General features: G+C 31.5%; 1 protein-coding gene across 1 annotated transcript in view; it reads left to right on the plus strand.

Annotated features, from left to right (window-relative positions):
- The window catches only part of LOC129953721 (endothelin-converting enzyme 2), a 118101-nt gene that overhangs the window by 81031 nt on the left and 24456 nt on the right, over positions 1-12614 (plus strand). The gene's annotated exons all lie outside the window — the stretch shown is intronic.

The raw sequence follows: 12614 nt of genomic DNA on the forward strand, positions 1-12614 counted from the left end.
TTCTCCAAGACGATGTAAAGAATTGTTCCACTGTTCGGTGAGATAAACCATGAGATCGAGTATTGCATCTTGCAGGCAATTAACAAATTCACTAATTGTAATTCTGGTCTTAAATCTGTAGGTCCCCTGAATTCTTGACAATATTACTCACACATAGAAATGGTTGAGAGTTGTAAGTCACTAGGACCTAGTTCTTATATTTTGTTTACTTTCAAATATCTAGTGCTATAATGTTACATTCTTTAAATAGATGTAAGGATTTGTTCCACTTTTCGGTGAGATAAAGTATGAGATCACCAGTGGGCCTATATTGCTACAAAAGCCATACTGCGCTTATATGACGTTGGAAAAAAAGACATTAGTATTACCTGTAAAAAATTTGAAAAGAAAGATTCGCGATGCAAAGATAATTGGACAACTTTAGAGTCTAAAGTTACTATCATTTTCAGTCTATTTACTTGTTGATTATTGATTGATTGATTTAGATAGATATAGGTATTTAGATAGATATTGATTTATGTTTGAATCTCAATTCCAGAGCACCCAAAGCGAATTCATCTCAAAATGAAAGTAGATATCTTCAATTAATTGAAAGAAAAAAAATCACTTTAAGCAAGCCTTACACTCAAAATGTGCTTTCAATAAAATAAGACGTAATTGAATACGAGTATCAGGAAGTAAAAAGTAACTCAATATTAATTTGTCGGTCTTTTATTAACTTCCCATAGGAAGTTATTGTAATGGGTCCGATTTGTCAAATTGAAAATTTTGACATGTCTCGACGTTTCAAGGTCCCTAGAGTCGAAATAAAAGATTTTTAGACAGATGTCTGTGCGTGCGTGTGTACGTACGTTCGCGAAGTTTTTTTCGTTGTCCATAGCTCAAGAGCCAGAAGAGATATCAACTTCAAATAAATTTTGTTATACAGATAATAAGGCAGAAAGATGCAGAAAGGGCTCTCAAGAAAATTGCATGAGTGGTATTTTTACCATAGCAGTTTGAAAAAAAGGTGAAAATTTTGGTTAACCCTAAATATCTTACGAACCAAAACGCTAGAGACTTGAATTAAATTTTATATAATATATTGTAACATGATTCCAAAGAAGTATATTTTTTGAAAAAATCAATATAACGGTTTTTTTATAAATCAATAAAATTGAAAAAAAAAATTTGTCACCTCCAAAATTTTACGACTGAAATACGATTTCATCTCTAAAGCAATTCTGTGCAACGAACAATAATGTTTTTCATATCTGATAAAATTTTGAGAAAAATCTAATTGACAGTTGTTTTTTTATAAAAAATAAAACTCTAAAAAAACATTACTCAAAGTTGGTAAAAATTGAATATCGATTCAAATATCTTTTCAAAAACTTGAAATTTAGGCTTCAAGCTTATTTTATCTTATAAGAAATATTGTTTTCAACATTCTGAAAAATGTTGAGAAAAATCGAATTGACAGTTTTTTTACAAAAAATAAAAACCCAAAAAAAATGTATAAAAGTTGGTAAAAATTAATTTTCGACATAAACGTCTTTTCAAAACTTTGGCTTTAATTTACTTTTATTTTTCAAAAAATCTTGTTGTCAACATTCAGTTAAAGTTTGAAAAAAATCGAAAGGACAGCTTTTTTACAAAAAATTAAAAACCGACAAAAAATTAACAGAAGTTGGTAAAAAATGATTTTCGACTCAAATATCTTTTTAAAAATTGTAGTTATTGGCTTCAAACTTATTTTATTTCACTGAAAATATTGTTTTCGATATTCCGTAATTTTTATATAAAAATCAAACAGTCCGTTTTTTCATAAAAAATGAAATCTACAAAAAATGGTACGCAAATTTATTAAAAATTGATACGAGTACATATAGACAAACTTTTAGGCAAGACAAATCGACAGACGAGATGGGAAGTTATCAGTGTGGGTCGCATCCCAGCCTCTTTTTTAAGGTTTTCTCTTAAAAACAACAATATTTAATCTTTCTCTCAGAAAAGTTCTTATAAAATTAATTTTAAGCATTTCTAAAGTTTTTTTGGTGAATATCGTACAATTATTGACAAATCTGTAAACGAAATCTTTGCTTAAAAAAACCTCCGATTTATATTGTGTTTCTGTTTGAGTCCCCAGATAAAATTAGTATTTTTTGTGTTTTTTCACAAAAAATACTAATTTTATCTGAAAAGCGATATTTTATTTGTATATGTACAAAATAATATAAATAAGTTATTTTTGAATTCAAAAAAAATCATACAAACATTTTAAAAAAAATCTCTCCTGTGGATGGCTTCATGGCACCTACGACAACCCCCTCCCCCATCCACCGGTACCCGCCATTGCTTCATACACCTAATAAATAAATACGTCTTAAATGAGTTAAACATGGGATCTTACTAAATTTATTATATGTCGCAACAATCCGTTAAGAGCTTTGGCTTAGTGACAACTCTCAACCATTCCTGTGTGCGAGAACTGTTGTCTAGGATTGATGGGACTTACAATATTAATCCGAATCAGAACGGTTAATTTGAGAAACCTCTTTTCATGACTAAACCGATTAACTCTACTAACCATCATGCAACGAGTACTCCAAGGGATTTTAATAACCTTACAAAATGTCCTACGCGAGAGTACATGCTCAATTTCTTGACGCACAGTGCCATTTGCAAACATTATCTACATAAAACATATTGTACTTCTAAAAGAACATTGCGCGAAATTTGAAAACAAATACGGTCTCAGAATGAAACCTTGTGGTATTCCAATTTTTTCATAAATATTTTTCTGCCGTCAATTTATTTCGGTTTATTGTGCACCTAAATTTATTAATCTTTACCTAAAGCGGTCCATAGACACCACACTTCCGTGTGCTGTGTGTGGGCTAGAGCTGACCCCAATTTTCGATGTCAGACACGGAGCGAGTAAAACCAAAAGCTTTTGATTTTTATGTGTCGGTGTCTCGATCGGTAATTCTGATTTTTCCTTTTTAAAGCTCTTTCACAACCAATGTGTGTACGATTTGGTGCGTGGCGAAATGCCACACCGAGTGTCAGTACACCTATGTGCACACAAGTGTGGTTTCTATGGGCCGCTTAAGTCTACTGGTTTAACTTTGAACCATCATTTGATGATGACATCAATTAGTTATACCACAAATTCATTTTGGTTAAAATACCTTAAAGTTCAATTGTCACAATGTCTTTCTTCTGCGTAAAGTCTTTTGATTCTTTTCTTTAAACTGAATTTCGATTGATTCTATATATAAAACAATGTTCAAATTTAAAACGAAATAATTTAAGTTTATGTTTCTTTTTTGTTTTTGTTTTTTTGAACGAAACTAATAAACCTTGACATTGTCCTTTGCTTCCCAGGGGCACTTCAGTCTAAAAAGACTACAAGCAAAAATAGAAGAGTAAAACGAAGCTTCAAATTTAAACACTAGACCCCGAGCACATTTACGACATACAACAGCTCTGGTGTGAGAAAACTGTCGAAAGTCAGTCCTTTGTGAAAACTTTTCAACACCCATTTTTCTATTGTGTTGCCAACAGAATAGGTTTCCTCATCGAATAAGGACAAAAATATGTACTACGAGATATCCTTATTATTCCTTTCCCCGCATATTGCATTCGAAAGCAAACTACAAAACGTTGTATGGCAGCAATACTTTCGACTTAACAGCAGCAACCAGCAACACCAAAAGCAACAGCAATATATTTTTTTAAAAAACAATGCAATGGAGAGGAACGAAAAAGTCAGGGTGGCATAAAAACTGATCCCCTCGCCTTTTTCTTTTTATATTTAGTACAAAATCCACTGTACTCGCATTGAACAAAAGAACATTTTTGTTGTTGTTGTTGATTTTCTTCGGGGCATAAAACAAAATGGAAATGTGAGCCAGGAAAATGTTTCCGGAAGTGTGATGCTGAATGCCTACTCTTTATCTCATGCCTTCCGGCTCTGGCACTTGAAAGTTGCTTAACTTTCACACAGCTAGAACACAGGACACTGCCAACTTGTGATGACGTTGCCCAGGGTTTGGGTACTGAGTAGAGAGGATTGTGTTTTAGATAGGTACCTGACCTTATTTCATTGTATACATACATATGCATATTGTATATTCAAGCTCAAAAAACCTTCCTTAGACATATCAAAAATATATCTAAATTGGCCAAGTGGCACATAAACACGATATTCATAATGAATGCAGCCATAAATGGCTGCCAAGTGTCAAAATTTAATTTTGAAAATTCCTTCCTATGATTTATGACATCTTTGTATGAATTTTGAAAAGTGAATACAAAATTATGCCATTTTTATGGTTCTTTCTCTCAATATAATGGAAGTGTCAAAGTTCAAGCAGCAGAAAAAGTGTTTTTTGACAGTTTTGTAAATTACATTATATCATTGTTGTATATTTTTGAGATGATGAGTAAGTGACAGTTGGATACTGACAGTGTGGTTTATTGAAATTCAAGTTACTGGAGACTGTAAAACTTATAATTTATGTATTTAATAAATTAAATCGATTTGAGGTTTGACCTTTACTTTGTGGTGCATGTCGAATAATAAAATTGTATCTTTTTCTTTTTATTAATTGGATTGTGGGTGTAATTGTTGTTTTTCTTTTTATTGAAATCCCTTTTTATAGTCGATTCAATAAAAATTAATATTCTAGTGAACTGAATTTGCGCTGTCCATTGGCATTGTGCATTCAGCAAACCAACATCAGATATCTATCCCAATCTCCCAACCCATATCAATGCATTGACGTCAATTACAGATGCATTAATCTCGATATGATTGACAGCTATAAATATTTGTATAAACTATCTTCATGTAGCTAAGCTAACAATAACAAATATTGATATTGCTAATAAAGATTGAGATTTTATATACAGTGAACTACGGTTATGAGAATTATGAACAGTTTATTTTTAATTTGTTTATTGTTTATAGAGCGAATATGTTATTAATTTTGTTTAAAATATGGAAAACATTAAAATAGAATACCGAAGTGAGCAGATACAGAGTTATCCATTTTGTGGTTTCAAAAGTAAACGTAAAAAAGAGGCTGGGTTGCGACTCACACTGATAATTTCCCATCCCGTCTGCCGATTTGTCTTACTTAAAAGTTTGTCTATATGTACTTTTATCACTTTTTACCAAATTTGCGTACTATTTTTTGTAGATTTTATTTTTTATGAAAAAACGCACTGTTGTATTTTTATATAAAAATTACTGAATATCGAAAACAATATTTTCTGTGAAATAAAATAAGTTTGAAGCCAATATTTCAAATTTTTGAAAAGCTATTTGAGCCGAAAGTAAGTTTCAACCAAGTTTTATTATTGCTTTTAGAGTTTTATTTTTTATACAAAAACTGTCAATTCGAATTTTTTTTAAATTTTATCGAATGTTGAAAACAATATTTCTTATAAGATAAAATTAGTTTAAAGCCAATATTTTAAATTTTTGAAGAGATATTTGAGTCGAAAATCAATTTTTATCAACTTTTATACATTTTTCCTTTTAAATTTTTATTTTTTGTAAAAAACTGTCAATTAGATTTTTATCAAAATTTGTCCTAATGTTGAAAACAATATTTCTTATGAGAAAAAATTTGTTAGAAGCTATTATCTCAAAGTTTTCAAAAGATATTTGAGTCGAAAATCATTTTCACCAACTTTTGTTAATTTTTTGTTCGGTTTTTAATTTTTTTTAAAAATACTGTCAATTCTATTTTTTTCAAAATGTTACTGAATGTTGACAACAATATTTTTTGAAAGAAAAAAGTAAAATAAAGCCAATATCTTAAAGTTTTGAAAAGATATTTGAGTCGAAAATCAATTTCGACCAACTTTTATACATTTTTTTTTTAGGTTTTTATTTTTTGTAAAAAAACTGTCAATTCGATTTTTCTGAACATTTTTCAATATGTTGAAAACAGTAAGTCTTATAAGATAAAATAAGTTTGAAGCCTTAATTTCAAGTTTTTGAAAAGATATTTGAATCGATATTCAATTTTTATGAACTTTGAGAAATGTTTTTTTCGATTTTCATTTTTTTTTAAAAAGAACTGTCAATTAGATTTTTCTCAAAATTTTATCAGATGTCAAAAAAATTATTCTTCGTTGAACAAAACTGTTTTAGAGATGAAATCATGTTTCAGTCGTAAAATTTTGGAGGTGATAAATTTGTTTTTTCAATTTTATTGATTTATAAAAAAACCGTTATACTGATTTTTTTCAAAAAATATACCTGTTTGGTATCACGTTACAATATATTATATAAAATTTAATTCAAGTCTCTAGCGTTTTTCGTTCGTAAGATATTTAGGGTTATCCAAAATTTTCACCTTTTTTTCAAACTGCTATGTTAAAAAAACCACCCACGCAATTTTCTTGAGAGCCCTTTCTGCATCTTTCTGCCTTTTTATCTGTATAACAAAATTTATTTGAAGTCGATATCTCTTCTGGTTCTTGAGCTATGGACGACGAAAAAAACGTCGCGAACGTACGGACGTACGAACGTACGTACACACGCACGCACAGACATCTTTCTAAAAATCTTTTACTTCGACTCTAGGGACCTTGAAACGTCGAGAAATGGACCCATTACAATAACTTCCTATGGGAAGTATTATTTTTAATGATATTTCATTTTGATTGAAACGTTGTCATTATGTGTGAAACGCTACATCATTTAAATTACCACTAAATTGGTCGGTTCTTGGTGTCCATTTGATATCGCCGTGAAATTACGCTACGGGAAATTAAGAGGTCAGGTAATGTCTCTTGCAGTTAGGCCATATCCGCTCGAATTGTGTGGCATGTGGCACCGTCTTGTTGAAACCACAGATTTTTGAAGTCGTATTCTTCAAGAGCTGGGAAAAGAAGTCACTCCGAATCGTCCAATCGCACCAAACAGTAATTTTTTGTAGATGTAATGGCCTCACTTCAATTACTTGAGGATTCTCTGAGAGAGTGTGAGAAATGTGCTTCGTCGCTAAAGAACACTTTTTTCGAAAAATCGGCGTCCACTGCCTGTTGTTCAAGAACCCATTTGACGTATCTATTATGTTGTGAATGGTCAGCTGGCTTGAGTTGTTGTGTGAGCTGGAATTTATATGGATGTAGGTGTAGATTCAAATGCGAAATACTCCATAATGTGCCGTAAGACAGTCCTAATTCCTGAGAACGTAAAAGAATCAACACATTCCGTCTTTGGCAACACTTTCACTTACAGCAGCGATATTTTCAGTTTTACGAACGAAACCAATCCAGTCTCCAGTGACAGTGACGGAATCTCCATTTTTGTAGTAGGTTTTAACAATTTATATGCGTTGTGCGATAGATAAGCTATCCATTTTCGTAAATGTCAGACTTTCAACTAGTGAACAAATTTATTTCACAGATGTAGAATTCCAGCCCTCTACTTTTCAAACCGCAAAAGGGATAACCTGTTATTAATTTACATTAGTTTGGTTTTTAGTTATGAATATAACACCGGTTGAAAATAATTTGTTTAATACTTAGACGTCCTCAATTCGAATCTCGTCTTAAAATTTGTTTATCACATTAGGTTTTTAAAATATGTTCCTTTAAAATTAAATTGGGTGGCGCAACAGTCCGTTGGAAACCAGGGCCTGGTGACTTACAACTATAAACCATTCCTGTGTGCGAGTACTGTTGCCAGGAATGTAAGGGCCTACAATTTTAGGCCGAATCCGAACGGCTTATTTGAGAAAGCACTTTTTTATGACAAAAATTACTCTTGAAGGAGTTGTCAATTCCTCTCAAGAGGCAGTACCCGCGAAAATATTTTTTTTTAAATTAAGGTGGCACAGGCAGGGATTGAATCCAAGACCCCTTGCATGACAGTCGAACGCACTAACCATCATGCCATGGGTACTTTTAATAATACTAAATACATCTAAGACTGGGGTTTTTAAGACTAAGTTAAAAATGATGATTTTTCAAAGTACAAATCAAATCATTTAAGTATCTTACTTAGTTTTTTGAAAAATTCTCATTAGTTAGCTGACAACCCGATGACACTTCATCTTCAAATAAATATGCTAAAGGTGTTTTGAGATTGGAATCGGATCTAAAAATGAATTCTACAAAATCAAAAACAATGATATTTAGTCACAAAACTTGGTCTGACAAAAAGTCGAGGACTAGGACATTAGATGGCACCAGCATAGAAGTTATCAATGACTTAATACTCATATAAAGTCAGCAGTTAATTCAATGGGGTCACAATGGTCAAAGTGTTCAACCACAATCAAAAGCTGTTTCTGGATTGACAACGAAGTCTACGGCTATGAATGGATGGAGGTTATTGAAAAAAAGGAACAATTTGTCTTCAGAAGAATATTCAAAATTCTTTCGAATAATCCAAACTATGCGATCTATGTTGAGTCCGGTTTGCTGATTTTTTAACTAGAGTTAAAAAAATAACTGAGACCACCTTACACAAAAGAATACTCCTTGTCTCCTTAATGCATATTGATAATGCTAGGGAGTCTACCTCTAAGTCTATAATATAAAACTTTAAATATAAAGCTAGTCGAGTCTTTTATTTAAAGTCGGAACAAAAATGTTTGAACTTAATTTTAGACCACATCAAAGAGATATTAACCCTATTTGTGGCTTGACAAAATGAAGACGTGTATCATTTCTAAGCGATATGTATGTATTTTGCAGAAATTCGCAGGCTTTATGTCATATGATGAATTTGTCAGTGTTCTCAATGGAATAGTTATAGTTTTGTTTTAGCTAAACTAAAAGCTCTAAAATTTAAATTAATTTTCACAAGGTTTGAAAGCCATGCTTAATAATCTTTAATTCAAACTCGTTCTTATTTATCATTACTTTAATAAACAGATTCGTTATAAGAGCAAAACTTACTTGCAAACTGTTTTGGCTTCTTTTTTTTGCTGAAACTCGGTTCATCACAAATGGTTTAGCGTTTCTTTCCGATTTTTCTTTTCGTACGTCCGTACGTTCGCCACGTTTTTTCGTCGTCCATAGCTCAAGAACCAGAAGAAATATCGATTTCAAATAAATTTTGTTACATAGATAATAATGCAGAAAGGTCTTTTAAAAAAATTGAGTGGGTGGTTCTTTCACCATAGCCATGTAAAATTAAGGTGAACATTTTTGTTAACCCTAAGTACCGTACGAACCAATAATGCTAGAGACTTAAATAAATTGTGTATTATGCATCGTAACGTAACACTAAACAATTATAGTTTTGGAAAAAAATCCAATTTACTTTTGTTTTAATAAATCAAAAAACTGAAACAAAAATTTGGCACCTCGAAAACTTTACGAACAAAAAATGATTTTTATCTCCAAAAAAATTTTGTACAAAAAAAATCTTGTCAGATTTTGAAGAACAAAAAAACGAGTTGACAGTTTTTTTTTATCAAAATAAAAACCTAAAAGAAATTACTCAAATTTGGGGAAAAAATAATTTTCGACTTGAATATCTTTTAAAAAATTTGAGCTTCCAACTAATTTAATCTTAAAAGAAATAATATTTTCAACATTCGGTAAAATTTAAAAAAAAAATCTAATCGATAGTTTTTAAAAAACATAAAAACCTACAAAAAAAACTAATAAAAGTTGGTAAATAAAGATTTTTGAATATTGTTTTCAACATTCTTTACAATTTTGAGAAAAATTTAATTGACATTTTTTAAAAAAAAATTAAAACCTAAGAAAAAACATTACTAAAAGTTGGTAAAAATTGATTATATACTCAAATATCTTTTTAAAAATTTGGGAGTGTGGCTTCAAACTAGTTTTGCCTTATTCAAAATTTTGTTTTTAAAATTCATTACCATTTTGAGAAAAATCGAATTGACAGTTTTCCTACAAAAAATAAAAACTTAAAAAATAACTAAAACTTGGTTAAAATTTCCCTTTGACTGAAATAATAAATAAAAAAGAGCCTGGGATGCGACCCACACTGATAACTTCCCATCCCGTCTGTCGATTTGTCTTGCTTAAAAGTTTGTCTATATGTACTCGTATTAATTTTTACCAAATTTGCGTACTATTTTTTGTAGATTTAATTTTTTAAGAAAAAACGGACTGTTGGATTTTTATATAAAAATTACAGAATATCAAACAATATTTTCTGTGAAATAAAATTATTTTGAAGCCAATATTTTAAATTTTTGAAAAACTATTTGAGTCGAAAGTAAATTTTTGTCAAGTTTTAGTCTTATTTTTTTTAGAGTTTTATTTTTTTTGTAAAAAACTGTCAATTCGATTTTTCTCAAAATTTTATTCAATGTCAAAAACATTATTCTTCGTTGCACTGTTTTGGAGATGTTTGATATATCGTAACAATATATTATATAAAATTTAATTTAAGTCTCTAGTCCAAAATTTTCGCCTTTTTTTCAAACTGCTATGGTAAAAAAACCGCCCTCGCAATTTTCTTGAGAGCCCTTTCTGCATCTTTCTGCCATATTATCTGGATAAGAACATTTATTTGAAATCGATATCTCTTCTGGTTTTTGAGCTATGGACGACGAAACAAACGTCACGAACGTACGGACATACGGACGTACGAACGTACGGACAAACGGACGTACGAACGTACGTACACACGCATGCTAAGACATCTTTCTAAAAATGTTTTATTTCGACTCTCGGATCCTTGAAATGTCGAGAAATGTCAAAATTTTCAATTTGACAAATTGGACCCATAACAATAACTTTCTATGGGAAGTGAATAAATAAATTGGGTGGCGCAATAGACCGTTTGAAAACTAAGGCCTAGTGACTGACAACACTCAACCATTAATGTGTGCGAGTACTCTTGTCAGGGATGGAGGGACCTACAGTTTTAAGCCGAATCCGAACGGCAAATTTGAGAAAGCATTTTTGATGACAAGAAATACTCTTGGAGAAATTGTTAATTCCTCGCAAGAGGCAGTACCCGTGAAAAACTTTGGGTGGCATAGGCAGGGATCGAACCAAGCAGTCCAACTTACTAACCATCACTCCAAGGGTACTAGTCAAAATTTGAAAAATTACAAATTTGGCTTTAAACTAATTTTTTCTCCCAAAAAATATTGTTTTCGACATTTTTGTTTATGTACATATAATATATACATATATACTAGCTGACCCGACCAACGTTGCTTTGTCATATAAATAATTTCTTAACTTATTGTAAAAGTGTAAGGATGTAATATATAAATCTTAAAAGTATTGAGCACTGTTAACGGTGACAAAATATTGAAATAACAATTCACCATACAATTTTTTTTAATTTTTTAAAATTAATTCTTTAAAATTATATGTATACATATCCGTGTGAAAAACATGAAGTGGTCAAATTTAAGCCGTAGACAGACATTCTACGGCCTTGAGACTTATCAAAAGTCACTGCGAATGCCAATCTAATTGGAAATTGAAAGCGTTTGAATTGAATTGGCACATCTGTGGGTATAATAGAAATTCGAGGTAATAATTTATTTTTACTTTAAACATGGAATAACGGGAAGCGTTTGTCTGAAATCACCTGAGAGGAGTAACAAAGTGCCGCCAAATAGTCTATCGTTGTTTTTTATATCTTACAACGTAGAATTAGAGATATAAGGAATGTTTTTCCAGTTCCACATAGCGCATCGAAAAAAAAACAATTTCTTTGTTCTTCATTCATAAGTGGGACATTGTAGACAACAATGAATGAGTGGTAAGTTGGCATTGGTAACGCAAAAATCCTTAATAGCTTCATTGCACATAGAATCCTTGAATACTGTCGTAAGATCGTTGCACCGTGTACGATGTTGATGCAATAAATCTATAGCACTTAGGAATATAAAAAATGGATAAAAAACTATTCTCAGACCTACCGAATGTATATGCAAAATTTCATTAAAATTGGTTAAGCCGTTTAGGAGAAGTAAGGCAACTAAAACTGTGACAGGAGAATTGTATATATTAGATGTAAACGGTGATTTTTTAAGAGCTTGAGAACTTAAAAAAAAAAACGCATACAATTTGCAAAATCTCATCGATTCTTTATTTGAAACGTTAGATTGGTCCATGACATTAACTACTTGACGTAGCCCCACAAAAAATAGTCTAAAGGCGTCAAATCGCATGATCTTGGTGGCCAACTTACCGGTCCATTCCTTGAGATGAATTGTTCTCCGAAGTTTTCCCTCAAAATGGCCATAGAATCGCGAGCTGTGTGGCATGTAGCGCCATCTTGTTGAAACCACATGTCAACTAAGTTCAGTTCTTCCATTTTTGGCAACAAAAAGTTTGTTAGCATTGAACGATAGCGATCGCCATTCACCGTAACGTTGCGTCCAACAGCATTTTTGAAAAAATACGGTCTAATGATTCCACCAGCGTACAAACCACACCAAACAGTGCATTTTTCGGGATGCATGGGCAGTTCTTGAACGGCTTCTGGTTACTCTTCACTTCAAATGCTGCAATTTTGCTTATTTACGTAGCCATTCAACCAGAAATGAGCCTCATCGCTGAACAAAATTTGTCATTTGACATTTCACGGTCTTCAGCAACACTCTCAAAAACAGACGCAATATTCTCTTCTGTACGCACTGTACGCATTC

Source organism: Eupeodes corollae, chromosome 1 (genome assembly GCF_945859685.1).
Source record: "Eupeodes corollae chromosome 1, idEupCoro1.1, whole genome shotgun sequence".
Classification (NCBI taxonomy): domain Eukaryota; kingdom Metazoa; phylum Arthropoda; class Insecta; order Diptera; family Syrphidae; genus Eupeodes; species Eupeodes corollae.